Source organism: Mus caroli, unplaced genomic scaffold (assembly GCF_978045245.1).
Source record: "Mus caroli unplaced genomic scaffold, Mus_caroli_1 scaffold_12, whole genome shotgun sequence".
In the NCBI taxonomy this organism is placed as follows: domain Eukaryota; kingdom Metazoa; phylum Chordata; class Mammalia; order Rodentia; family Muridae; genus Mus; species Mus caroli.
The window spans coordinates 55,538,457-55,552,863 of NW_028227267.1; the positions used below are offsets into that span (position 1 = coordinate 55,538,457).

General features: G+C 40.3%; 2 protein-coding genes across 3 annotated transcripts in view; one reads left to right on the plus strand and one right to left on the minus strand.

Moving 5' to 3' along the window:
• Positions 1–279, minus strand: part of Setdb2 (SET domain bifurcated histone lysine methyltransferase 2) — a 40,501-nt gene extending 40,222 nt beyond the window's left edge. For both annotated transcript variants that reach the window (XM_085828698.1, XM_021181369.3), the window contains exon 1: positions 5–279. The gene's annotated coding sequence lies outside the window, so the exon portion shown is untranslated. The remainder of the gene's footprint in view (positions 1–4) is intronic.
• Positions 280–381: 102 nt separating this feature from the next.
• The window catches only part of Cab39l (calcium binding protein 39 like), a 97,281-nt gene continuing 83,255 nt past the window's right edge, over positions 382–14,407 (plus strand). Inside the window, exons 1-2 of the mRNA XM_021181258.3 lie at positions 382–436; positions 12,699–12,846. The gene's annotated coding sequence lies outside the window, so the exon portion shown is untranslated. The remainder of the gene's footprint in view (positions 437–12,698; positions 12,847–14,407) is intronic.

Here is a 14,407-nt window from a genome sequence, read left to right on the forward strand (position 1 = left end):
TTACCTGTGGAATGGACCAGTGTCCTGAAGATCTATTCTGTGCTCCGCTATCTACAGCCCATGAGAGCCAAATTACTCAGAAATCACCAGCCACGAAAGTGAGCGCCGCAAGACGGAGCGGAAAACGCGGCTGAGAGCCCCGGCCACCCCCGCTACTGAGACAGCGGGTTGAGGCGGCCTGGCACCCCGCGCGCCCTGCACTGCCCGCACCAGAGCCTGCAGTCCCGAGGCGGCTTCACCTCAGCCGGGGAGACACCAGCCCCACGGGAGCGCCACACGGTTTCCGCGGCCCCGCGGCGCCGGGCGGAGCGCGCGGCCTCCTGATTGGTCGGCGACTCTCTCGGTTTGTCTCGCGCGGACTGCTACGGCCAATCGGGTTCTCCGCAGCCGAGCGAGGCACTTCGCTGGAGTGGTGGCGCAGCGCTCTCTGCCCGCGGTAGGTGTGTGGCTGCGGCGAGCCTTTTCCGGCTCTGGAAGTGTGTGTGTGGAAGGAGAGTCCTGGGGATGACAGGAGTGTTGGGGGCGACGGGGCGACTTAACTAGCAGGGGATTCTTCTCTCCCGGAGTCTCTTCCCTGTGTTTGGGAGGCAGGCGTGGTGGCGGTGGCCCCGGCTTGGCTCTGCTGGTCATTAGAGTCTGGCGCAGGCTTTGCTTTCCTGTCTTAACCCTGATCCCTTGGTTCCCGAGAGTTTCTCAGCAGTGTTTGTGGCGCGAACACCGCCGACCCCTGTCTTGATTAAAGGAGGCTGGCTGTAGGATTCAACACGGGAAAGCCAGTCGTGGAAGGGAGAGGGGGCTGTCTCGACCACTGGCCTCCGGGTCGATAGAGAACTTTTCTTTTTTTGTCAATTGCCAGGGACCGACTGCTGAGCCTTTGCCCTTCTCGAGAGTTCATTCTTTGGCATACATGGACAGCAGGTTGTGTGAGAGTAGTTTTATTCATAAGCATGCCGCCAGCATTCATTCAATGACTTTTAAAAAATGAGAACTAAAATAAAATCAAAAGGAGAAACGGGAAGTAAACTAGTGTTTGCCATGCTCTAAATTCACTTCAAGCTAGCTCAGGCAGACCGGATCTTTCAGCCACAGGAGCGCCACACCCTTACCCCTTTTCAAAGGTGTTAATTTTTTGGTTTTTTTTTTTTTTGTAAATTTCTCTTTACGTATTTTTAACATTATAAACTTGATTTAAAAAAAAGCGTTTGCAAATAAATTTTTAAAAAAACAGATCAAAATTAACCAAACCCCAAAACAATACAACTCAAATGAATACATCTATGCAATTAAAGTTGACATTTGGAAACAAAATTGTGAAGCTTCACATTAAATTTTACACATGTCGAATATGTTTTCTGCACCTAGTCAAAACCAACCAAACAAGAAAGCCATGACAGCTTTGTACATTTCGGGATCTGCCATGCTATGCCGGCTGGCTTTAGGGAACAGGGTATTATTTAAGGAGGGTGTTGGAGTTTGGGAAGAGCAAGGCACTGTACTTTCCTCTTTCCAGTTTTCTCTTGGGGAAAAAAAAAGTAGAAAAGGAAGTAGAAAGCATTCATTTTTTTTTTTTTAATTTGAAAGAAGCTGCCAGATCTGAAAATCTAGCCTGTTAGAGACAAATATTTTGTGATTAACTTTTAACAGTTTTGATAAACATAAGAACCTGAGACTTAACACCAGTATCTTCACTTTTTAGTTTCTTTCAAGGTTGAATAACTTTAAGTTATTCAAGGTTAATTGGTGAGGTTGAATAACTTTAAGTTATTCAAGGTTAATTGGTGATTCCGCTGAGTCGACAATAAAGGAGGGGGATATTTTGTGACAGAACGAACCAAACACAAACAGTACACACACAAAAAATTGACTTTCTTACTTTACTTATTTTTTCTTTCTCTCTCTCTCTCTCTCTCTCTCTCTCTCTCTCTCTCTCTCTCTCTCTCTTACTTTCCAGGGTTTTTAATAGTCACATGCAGAGGTCTGGTTCATTTCAGCTCCTTCACTGCCAAACCTGGGGGTAGGGACTGCTTCAGCTTCTCTGCCTTCTCCTTGTCTGTGATAACCAGGGTCTGTCTTTACTTTTTAAAGTCACAGCCCATACTAAATTTTTCTCGAACAGAAAGGGTGACTAGTCCTACTTGAGTATGAGTTGGTGATCACAGTTTGCATTACTGTTACTGGTCCATAAACCCACTGACTTAATTTTCCTGTTTTCAAAAGAATTAAGAAACAGTTTGGTAAAGGAAAGTGTGTTTATCTCTAAATTAGCTGATAGCAGTGGTGGGAGAAAAGTCTAAATTCCTCCTTGCTATGCCAGTGGTCTTCTTAATTTGCAGAAAGGTTTGAGATAAAGGTTAGAGCATGTGAAAATTGAGGTATAAGACAGGTCTTTAAAGTGTTAAGATCTCACTGATGACTGTCACCAAAAGCATTGGTCATTTTGACCTTTAGGCTTGTAACTATTTTTAGTTGCACTGTTCATCCCCATAATGAATTTATATTGATTGAAACCAGAAAGTAAATGGTAAATGTACCAAGTTAAAAATACAGTATGCACGAAAAACAAAACAAAATACTGTATACAAATTCAAATTGCCCCCCAAATGATATTTTATGTGATCAATTCTTATTAAGGTATCTCTAGCCCTTTAAAAATAATTTTAAAGGGCTGAGAGTCTGGCTCATTGGTAGATCATGTACTGAGCATGCAAGGGAATCCTGGGTTCAATACTCAGCACACAAATAAGTAATTAAAATGTTTTGAGAACTCCCATAAATTAGTGTGATTTATATGGTGGGCTATTTGGATTGTTTAGGTTAAAAAAAAAAGTTTTAGGAGCATATATTTCATTTCTCCCTCCTTCTCACAGCGCTTAGGGTCAAGGTCAGGGCCTTGTGCATGCCAGGCAAGCACTTGGTCTCTCTTCCTCATCCTAGCTCTATCTGCCTCCTGTCCCTTTAGATACGAGGGATTAAATATAGGGCTTCCTGGGAAGTCTTTGTTGTCCTTGTTGCTTGGTTTACTTTGCCACTTTCACCATGTAGCTCCACCTTAGGAGCTGATTTAGCTGCCTTATATCATGGTATTTATATATGCAGCATTCCTAAATGGAAAGATAAAATTTATTTTGCTAGAGGAAAAATATTGGCAAGTGGTAATAGCTGAATTTTTGTGCCTTAGTATATTTCAAGTTATTTTTTATATGGTCACACCAATTCATGTAATATTACCACTACTTTTGTCACTATTCCTGATGATTCTCTAAGGCTCTTGATTGGGCATAGAGTGGGGTAGATGGGTAGAATTTATCCCTCTCAAATATAATGTGCATAGCCTTTTATTTATCTGTGGACACAGAACTTGGTATTTTTGTGCTGCAGCAGAGGTGACCACTACTAACAAGTACATTCTTTGAAAGTAATTGGTGCTGTTACTTAATCCAGGTCTGGCTGCTCCCCAGTGATTCAGTTCAGGAAAAAGATTTGGAAAGAGAGAAATCAAAGAAGGTGGGAAACTCCCACCAGCAAAGACCAACTAGTGAAGAATTTGAGTGCAAAGAGCTTTCTTTTCTAGAGAGGGAAGGGAGAAGCAAAGGGCAGTGAGTCTTCATGCTGAGTGGGCTCCAACACCCAGAGCCTGTGTTTTGTTGTCTCTTGTACTGGAGTAGCCTTGAGGCACTGATCATCAGCTTTTGTCTTCTAAGGTAAAAAGAAAAAAAAAAAGAAAAAAACAAAAAAAACAAAAACAGCCCACATGATTTCTGAGACAGTTAAGATTATTTTATTTTCAGTCAGAGAATAAGATTAGCAAATCCCTGGTCTATACTGTGATATCATCCAAAGACTCTCAGATGTTCTTGGGTTCTATAAATTTTATGATGCTGGTCTTAAGACCTGAAAAATGGCTCAGTTGAGTAAGGTGACTGCTACTAAGCTCAAGAACCTGTGTTCAATCCCAGTATCCACATGGTGGACGGAGAGATATAGTTCCCACAAGTTAACCTTCCACATGCAGAGACAGACACACACACACGCTCAATAAATGTTTTTTGTTTGTTTGTTTAACTCTGTACCTGTAAAAAGAACTATGTCGAATACCATAATACCATTTAGATTTTTCAATAAAAAGATACTTAAGATACTTAGTTCGTTTTCCCAAGAATAACTAACCTTGTAGTAAATCACTAAGCTGCAAACATCAAACTGAGTGAGTTAGCTCATACCTATAATCCCAGAGTGAGAGTTAAGAATTCTCTAACCTGGGTCGTATAATAAGAGTTAAAATAATAAAAATTGAAAGAAAAAAAAAAAGCTTACGTTCCTGGAGGAAAATAGCAAAATATAACAGTTTGAACCTATTAGGTTGTTGAACTAGTGGAAAATTAATCAAACTGAATCTCACTATGTAGCCTAGGCTGGCAGCTTGCTGAGAACTGGCATTATTGATATGTATCACTGTGTCCAGTGATATTTGCTTTTGTTTGTTTACTTGTTTTGATTATGAGACTCAGTGTTACTGTATATCTAGGCTAGTGTGGGACTTGAGAGTGTTTCTGCCTGATGCATGCTGGTACTGAAGTCTATACCAACAAATCTGACCAACTAAAATGAAGTGAAGTTGCAGGGTTTCTATATCCTTAGGTTACAGTGCCAAACTGCCTCCTGAGAAGGTTAGCAGGGTTCATCCAATCACAGTTAAGCCAGTGGGATTTTCTTCAGAGGAAATACCTCTTACTGAGAGTAATGCTGAACTTTATATTTGATGTTTGCTCATTAAGTATATCTCAAGTAAAGCAAAAAGCTTTCTGGGAAGTATAATGAACTCAGGCCCAGAAAAGCTGGTCTTTGTAACTTGATTGCACAGTTTTTAGGAATGGACTTTGTATTTGACAACATTGTGTTGTGTCAAAAGGTTGGACACACTAGTGCAGGAAGTCTGTATCTTCATAGTCTGTTCCTTTGCTGCAAGTACATAACAATACCAGATAGAAAACACTACAAGAGAACAAGTACATAACAATACCAGATAGAAAACAATACAAGAGAACCCTTGTTCTTAAAACTAACACAGGACCCTGCTTTAGTCCAGGAAACTGCATAAATATATAACCAATTATAGGAACAAAAACCCAGCTTTTTTGAAAAAAGGAACAGCTTATAAAAATTAAGAACATTTAGAATCAGTGAAATTATATTTTAAAACTTTCCCAGATAAATACCTCTGGGCTATAAGAAGATAAAAGTCCTTAGTACTTGGTTCAGGTAGGGTTGCATCACTTTTCAGAAAACAGCTTGTAAAGATGCATCAACAACCACGTCTATCTTGACCTTTGCTAGGAGAATCCAGAGGAAATGAAATCAAAGTTTATGCTTTCCTATAACTTATTCTTGTGAAAAAACCCACTACTTTATAGAACTAGCACAATGGTCTTTTTGTTATGGTATGATCATTGTGGGTAGCTGGGTTTCAACTTCTTGAAAGGGTATTTAGTGATAACTATTTCAGTCTAATGAAAAGAGCATGGAATAACTGGGGAAACAATGTGTGAAACAATGTGTAGGGATGAGGAAAAAAATAGAAATAGATTGCACAGCAAGGACCAGACTCCTGTTCCTGATGTGCAGTGCAAACAACATAGTCACTGCGTCCACCATGAAGTGAGTTGACACCCTAGCACAGCTCCTAGTTGCAGTGAATCTACACAGAGCTACAACCATCACTGGTACTGCTGGTACTGTTGTTCTTTTGTTTGTTTGGTTGGTTGGTTTGGTTTGGTTTGGTTTTACTTTCTGCTGCTATAGGAAAGATAAAGTGGGATCTTATGGTGGGCTTAGTCTACATTTCTCTTATGGTGATGATGTTCTTCTCTGATGAAGAGAAGAAACAGCACTTCTAGTTGTCACCATCACTAAAACTGGAAACAACTCAAGGGTCATTTGGGCAATAAAGTTTGAAAAAAACGCCAATTCATGCATAAAACTAACACAGAAGCCCTGTGTTAGTTTTATGTTAGTCCAGGAAACTGCATAAATACATAACAAATTATAGGAACAAAAAATCATACTACATCATATTATAGTATGAAAAGATGCCGCAGATCCTCTGGGCCCCTTTGTCTGCGTGGAACGGGTCTCTAGTCACGGGTGGGCAAAGCGTCGGATGAATGACAGACAGATGCACACAGGAGAGGTTGTGTAGAATCTGAATGTAATTTGTCAAATCGAGCATCAAACTTTTTATACAGAAGACAATAAGGAAGTTGGGTGACATACCTGCAAGGTACAAATGAGGTAACCGGATGCTTAATGACTCTTACACAAAACAGAGGAATGTAAACACAAAGACCGGAAGGAACTGGGCAATAAAAATAACTGAGACAAAGTCAGCCCTATCTAAGGTCAGCTATATATAGTCTTAGAAGCCAGGTGTGAGGTCTTTACTCTCCTAGGGCAAGGGCTTTCACACCCAAGTCATGGTTCTAATTAGGGAGTTCTGTTCTAGCTAACCATCTCATGAATGATGCAATACTCTAAAACCACAGCCCGATCTACTTCCTAAACCATTGTAAATTCCTGTATATGGGAGCAACTTGGCTTTTATTCTAAGTGATAGTGTAGTACCAGAGGCTATTCTGAATGTCACTGAATAGCAACATTCTTCCTGAATTCCAAGCCCATGGTCTTGCTCTAGGACTTTCTAGGACTGTTGGAACACTGGCGGAAGGCTTTAGCTATGTCAGAATTCAATCTTAAAAGGCACTTATAATAGGATAATACTAAAAGAGAGCGCGTGGATCCATACACTAGGCTAACTCGGGAATGGAAAATTAATGTATGGGTTAGAGAGAACACCACACTCCAGGAGTGAGTTTCTGTGAAACTCTTTTGCCTTGTGAGTAGCTTCCAAGCCTCAGCCTGTCAAGCTGACTCGACTGGAGAGCATGGCAAAAAGACACTGGAGAAATGTGCCCATAAGACATAAAATTGCTATTCTTAAGTATTCTGGCTTAGAGAAATTGTTGCTAAGGTGAAATCTTTTTGTTGTTTTGTTTGTAGCTGAGGTTGGCTGAAAACACTCCACCCTCCTGCCTTTATCTCCATAATGCTAGAATTGCAGCTTTGAGTCATCATGCCTGGTTTAAGATGAAGTCTTTTAAAGAAGCATATAAATCAAGAAGAAAAGGATGTCAGAAGTAAGGTAGCTACAGCATACAAGGATAAGGGAGGGCTGGTAGAACTCAGGCAAGGTTTGAGAAAAGGAGGTGCTTATAGTGACAATAGCAAATGACACTTTTAGTGAAAATGGTGGCTGTGCACCCCAGATGATGACACAGTAAGAGAAAAAGTAAGAAAGGAGAAACCAGTATCTTTTTAAAAGTTAAAATAAAAACAAAAGTTAGCATGGTAGTAGGCACCTTTAATCCCAGAGCCTAGGAGGTAGTAGCAGGTGGCCTTGAGTTCCAGGCCAGCCTGGGACTCCTTAAGTCTGAGGATTCTATTGCTGTGAAGAGACACCATGACAAAGGCAACTCTTATAAAGGAAAGGATTTAATTGAAACTAGCTTAGACTTCGGAGTTTTAGTCCATTGTCAGCATGGTAGGAAGCATGGCAGCATATAGGCATGCATGGTGCTTCAGAGGTATCAGAATTCTACATCTGGATCCAAAGGCAGCAGGAAGAGACCAAGACACTTCCTCCAACAATGGCACATCTCTTAATAGTGCCGCTCTCTGTGAGCCTATAGGGATCATTTCCCTTTAAACTACCACAACATTATTTTTTAAAAAAGAAAAAGACAGACAGCCAAATAAAGAGTTCCTTTCATGTAAACCAAAGTTCAGAGTTGGATAACATTGTGTACTTAATGCCAGTGGATTGAAAGCTTAAAAGTAGTTTGAACAGTAAACTTTGTGCTCATTTAGCCATAATAAAACCTGTAAACCAAAGCATTAGACTGCAACAACTGTCAGAGCTACAGTTCTGAACACTTTAAAGGATAAAGGCTAACTGTTGAAAGGCACCCCAAAATCTGGAACTCAGCTCAGAACACTTAACACTGAGATGTAGTATTGTAAAATGGTTAGATTTTTAAAAACTAACCTTCTTTTAGTCATGGAAAAAAGACCAAGTGACCTGGAAAAATATATCGCATGGATTTGGTGCTTTTGGCAGCAATATTTATTTTCTTCTAGATAATAAAGCAACATTTAAAAAAATATTACATTGAATCTGTAGGTTACTTTTGGCCAGGGCCAGGAAGCAGGAGTGGGTAGGATGGGGATGGGGGGAGGGAATTTTCGGAGGAGAAACTAGGAAAGGGGATAACCTTTGAAATATAAATAAAGAAAATATCTAATTAAAAAAATATTAAAGGAAAAACAGTAATTCAAACCACTAGACTGTTCTTCAAGAATTTTATGCCATTTTTGGTTATAGTGGAATACCAAGTCAAGTGCTAAGCATTAAATATATTTTGTGATAGCTCCATTATTAAAAGTTGGGAATGGTTTTAGAGCTTTGAGTTTTGACAATGTAGAAAGAATATAACCCACTATCAGAAAGTCTGTCTTAGCCGGGCGTGGTGGCGCACGTTTTTAATCCCAGCACTCAGGAGGCAGAGGCAGGCGGATTTCTGAGTTCAAGGCCAGTCTGGTCTACAAAGTGAGTTCCAGGACAGCCAGGACTACATAGAGAAACCAAAAAAAAAAAAAAAAGATGAAATTTTTAGGTGCTAACATTAATGCTGTATGTTGCTTACCGTGCAGGATACAGCTTCTTCTGTTTTCTGTGGAGCCCTACCAAGACAGTGTACTCTCAGTTCTTTCCATTTTCAGGCCACTTGTATGGCACCACCTGTAGCCACGGGTTACTGGGCTCCTGAAAGGAAAGATGTGGTTGGATGGGAAATGTGGCAAGAGAAATAAGGAGCCAAGACAAAGTTCTCTGATCAAGGCCCAAAATGTTTATTAATGAGTCTGAGCTTATAAGGGGGGGGGCATCCCCCACTATGCCAGGATCTCATGGTGGCTTTGTCAGGATCTGTCAGGAAAACAAGCTCAGCTGCTCAGTATGTAGCTTCTTGCAGGAAGCTGCAGATGTGGCAGACAAGACTACCTAGGTCTCCACCCTAGGTGAAGTAAGGAATCGGTCGTTCACATCCCTCCTTTCTATTTGTACTGCCATCTGGCTTAGGAAAAAGAAAACACTTCAAAGTGAACAGAAGATGGCAGACAACATTCTTGTAAAGTTCCTTATGTGGGAAACAAACCAGGAGTCAAAACATTTCAGGTGTTGATAAATCTGTTCAGAACAGTGGGAAAGCTAAAGAAAACTAGTGTCGTACTCCTTCCTGCAGTAAAAGTAATTGCAGACACACACACACACACACACACACACACACAAAAAAAACCCAAATTCAGAACCCCAAAAGAACAACAACAACAAAGTGAGAATTTCTGAACTTAGAAAATAAAATCTTTATTAAAATCTTTTATCTTTTAAGATGAAGCTAAGGGAAACACTCAAGTAGAGGCACTGACCAAAGTCATGAAAACAGCCAAAAAAATGACAATGGGAAAAGAAAGTTAACAGAGATGTGTATTCTGCTGAGGCTTGGACCCAGGGCCTTCTAGTCTAGGTATGTTCTACTTCAGAGTCACATCGACAGTGTCTGGGAAGTGATTAAGATATAAGTTGAAAGATTGGAGTTCCAAAGAAGAAAAGCAATAGTAGGGCTGATATTTAAACTTCTACTCAGGAAAGCCTTTTTTTTTTTTTAATAGAAAAGACAAGTATACATAATAAAAATGCCTTCAGAGTAGAGGTGTCAATGGCACTGTGGTGGTCATGATGTACCATGTTCTACATGTCCCAACACCATGTAGACAATGCCTCTCCTCCCTCTCCTCCCCCATCTTAGAGAGGTCCTGTTTACTAGGAAAATTAATCCAAAGTGACTACTTTCAACTTATAGCTTAGTTCCCTTTCAAGAAAATTAAATTTTAACTTGGGTTTCCAGGAAGAAAAGAGGTTAGCAACAGACTTCTCAACAGTGCCACTGAGCAAAACCCCTGTGGAACAACGCAGCTAAAGTCTGAAGGTATAAGTCAAGGTTTTTATAACCATGAAGAATTCCCATTGAGAAATAATATTACACGAGCAAAGACAAATTACAAAATGGGAATGTTTGAAGCTAATTTTAATTAAAACCAGTTTCTAACAATCTAGGCAAATCATGAACCATAAATTTGCAAAGAGACTTCATAGGAAGAGAAAGAAGGTGATAGAAAATGATAAGTGGAGTAAGGCTGGCCCAGCTTCAGTCACACAGAGAGTTCAAAGAGTTAAAGCTGTGCTAGAGCTGTTTCGGGGGTGAGAGATGGATCCATTGGTGACATGCTTGCTGTCCAAATTCTTACTAGGACCTAGGTTTGGACCCCAGCACCCACATAAATGCCAAGAACAGCAGCATGCTTCTGCAACTCCAGCCCTGGGAGTGGTGAGAGGCTGGGGGGAGGGGGATGGTAGTAATAGGGAGGATCTTCGGAGCTAACTAGCCAGCCAGGCAGCCTAGCTAGTCAGTGAGCTCTAGGATCAGTGAGAATTCCTGTCTCAGAAACCAAGGTGTGGAATGATAATGAACTAAAATGAACCTGTTGCCTACATGTACACGTGTGCCTGCCAATGTATATACAAATGCAAAATTAAATCTACTTTAAAACATTTCTCACCAAAATCTGGAAGTTATACTCTTCAGCTGGTGGGAACACAGGCAAATGGGTACATTGCTGGTAAACAAGGACACAGTGACATAGAGTGCCTGGGAGGGAATCCTGCAGTATTCAGCAAAATCACATCCATGTATTCTTTGGCACAGGCACTAAAACTTCCAGTAATCTATTTTTAAAAATACTAAAAATAAAATAAACTTTACAGTTTTGTGCTAGTGGTCTATGAGCACTGCTTTTATTAGGCAGGGTGCCCTGGTATACAGAACCAGTAAAGTAAACATACATTTTAAAAGATTCATTCAAATGGCTTACATGTTAAATGCTGTGTCTTGCAACAGTGGCTATCTGTATGCTGGAGGGGCTAAGAACTCAATAGTTATTCCACCTCTGAAACTGGATGCCTCAGTCCTAATTTGATGCTGGAGTCCTGGAGGATTCTTTGAGGGTCTCTGAATTTCAGTGTTGGAAAGTTAAAGGAGCAGTAGTCGGAACTCTGAAATTCCGTGTCACCAGCAGCAGCAGCAGCAGACTTACTAGCAAGAAACAAAGGCGGGGGGGGGGGGGGGGGGTGAGATGGCTCAGCAGGTAAGAGTACCCGACTGCTCTTCCAAAGGTCCTGAGTTCAAATCCCAGCAACCACATGGTGGCTTACAACCATCCGTAATGAGATTTGACTCTCTCTTCTGATGTGTCTGAAGACAGCTACAGGCTACAGTGTACTCACATATAATAAATAAATAAATCTTTAAAAAAAAAAAAAAAAGAAAGAAAGAAAGAAACAAAGGCAGGCAGGCCACACTTCTTTTTCCTCTGGTCCCTGCATCTGGGCCAGTCTTGGTTCTGTGGAGAGTCCCCCTGGCCTCACTTAGGAGTCCTTTCTGGAAACTCCTTCACAGACCTGTCCTGCATCATGTCTCCTAGTTGACACAAGATCTCACCAAGTAGACATTTAATATTAACCATCATACATAGTTTAAAAATTAGAACCATTTTAAATGTCCATTAATAGAGATATTTACTGGATGTACTGTAGTGTTGTGCAGCCAATAGCACAGTGGCTAGGTAGATGGTCCCTGTTCAAATCACCCTTTTCCAGACAAGGGATCTAGATAACCTAAAGAAGATGCCAGTGACAGAAGAGAAGGTTTTCTTTTTCTTAGCTTGCTTATATTTTCACCACAAAATCATGTATATATATCCAAACATAAAGGTAAGTGATAGAATGAAAGATAAACTGAAAAAAAATATTTTTTACACTATATTTTTACACTTTCCGAGCATCATCACCATGTAACAAGGACTTTCTAGTGGTTTTTGGACATAGATTTGGAGGCCCAGTGGTGTATTTGGCAGTAGGATTTGGGTGTGTCACTTTTAGGAGAGTGTATCATATATATTACTAGGTGTGTTTATGTTTTGCTGAATGTTGATAATCACTCAGAACAATTTTATCAAGCCTATGACCTAAGCAGATTTAGTCTGGAAAGGCCTTTGGACCAATTGGATTAAGTAAAAATTACACAGAAGTATACCAAACATAATAGTAGTCCCTTGATTCTGATGTGCTATCGCACATTTGCACTCTTAACACTGGCAAGGTGGTAGCAGGAAAATGATGAGTTTGTGGCCAGCCTGGGTTACACAGTAAGAACCTGTTGAGAGAGAGGCAGGAGGAGGAAAAAAAGGCTGGAGAAGAAAGAGTAGAAAAGAAAACTGGGGAGGTGGTGGTGGGGAACCTGACAATATAAACAGCAGGCTAGTACTGTGCTGGCATTTGTTTTCATTTATGTTGTGTCATTTAATATCTATACATTGCAGCCTATTTTTCTTGTAGGTTCGAGTGGTTTTCAAGTAGTTTGATTCAGTTCATGCAATTATTAAGTAGGAGACTTTATATTTAAGCCCAGGTCCATGTGACTTTAAAGCCTGAGTCTTTTTTTTTTTTTTTAAACTATACTATATTTCTGCAGGGTAAACATCTACTGTGAAGAAGAAAGAACATCTGGTGCTAAGGTTTAGTTTAAACCTTTACTGGCTGCTTAGAAAATGAAGATGCAGACTCCAGATTGGCGATTTATATGTTCTTCATGCAAGGGCAGCATACTAAAAGAGAGAAGTGTAAGTTTTTTTTAATTTCTGATAGGGGATTGTCTTAGGGTTTCTCTTGCTGCAGTAAGACACCACAACCAAAGCAATTGGGGAGGATAGGGTTTATTTGACTTATGCTTACAAAACATTGTTCATCATTGAAGGCAGTCAGGATAAGAACTCAAACAGAGCAAGTATCTGGAGGCAAGAGCTGATGTAGATGCCATTAAGGGGTGCTGCTTACTTGCTTGCTCCCCATGGTTTGCTCAGCCTGCTTTCATAGAGAACACAGGACCACCAGCTAGGCATGGCCCCACACATAGTAGGCTGGGTCCTCCTCCATTAACCACTAAGCCTGGTCTTATGGAGGTATTTTCTCAATTGAGGTTCCCTCCTTTCTAGTTACTATAGCTTGTGTCAAGTTAATATAAAACTAGCTAGCATAGGGATATATATATATACAAATTTCTATATTGATGTAGAGATAAATATTATAGTTGTCCCCAGTAGCTAACTAAAAAAGTATGGCAAAGTAGAAAACAACAAAATTTGGGTGTGGTTACCGTACAAGCCTGACAAACTGAGCATAATCTCTGGAATCCACAAAAACATAAAAGAGAACCAACCAACCTTATAGTTGTCTTCTGACCTCCATATAAACACCCCGAGACAGAACGCCTGCTTCACACAAGTCTCTACACACACACACACACACACACACACACACACACACACACACATTTTAACATTAAAAAGGAAAAGAAAAATCCTAATGTGCAGTTTTTAAGGATATTATCAAAATTGAACAACCCAGAAGATGATCTCTTTGTGACATTTCAAGTTCTTTTGTGGATTTTGATTTGCTGTGAAATAACAGAGCTAAAGTTTACCAGAGTGTGATAAAATGACAGTACTCTCACATCAGCAAAGGCTCTCCATATTCTTTACCAGACTGTGATAAAATGACAGTATTCTCACATCAGCAAAGGCTCTCCATATTCTTTACCAGACTGTGATAAAATGACAGTACTCTCACATCAGCAAAGGCTCTCCATATTCTTTACCAGACTGTGATAAAATGACAGTCCTCTCACATCAGCAAAGGCTCTCCATATTCTTTACCACACTGTGATAAAATGACAGTATTCTCACATCAGCAAAGGCTCTCCATATTCTTTACCAGACTGTGATAAAATGACAGTACTCTCACATCAGCAAAGGCTCTCCATATTCTTTACCAGACTGTGATAAAATGACAGTACTCTCACATCAGCAAAGGCTCTCCATATTCTTTACCACACTGTGATAAAATGACAGTACTCTCACATCAGCAAAGGCTCTCCATATTCTTTACCAGACTGTGATAAAATGACAGTCCTCTCACATCAGCAAAGGCTCTCCATATTCTTTACCAGACTGTGATAAAATGACAGTACTCTCACATCAGCAAAGGCTCTCCATATTCTTTACCACACTGTGATAAAATGACAGTACTCTCACATCAGCAAAGGCTCTCCATATTCTTTACCAGACTGTGATAAAATGACAGTACTCTCACATCAGCAAAGGCTCTCCATATTCTTTACCAGAC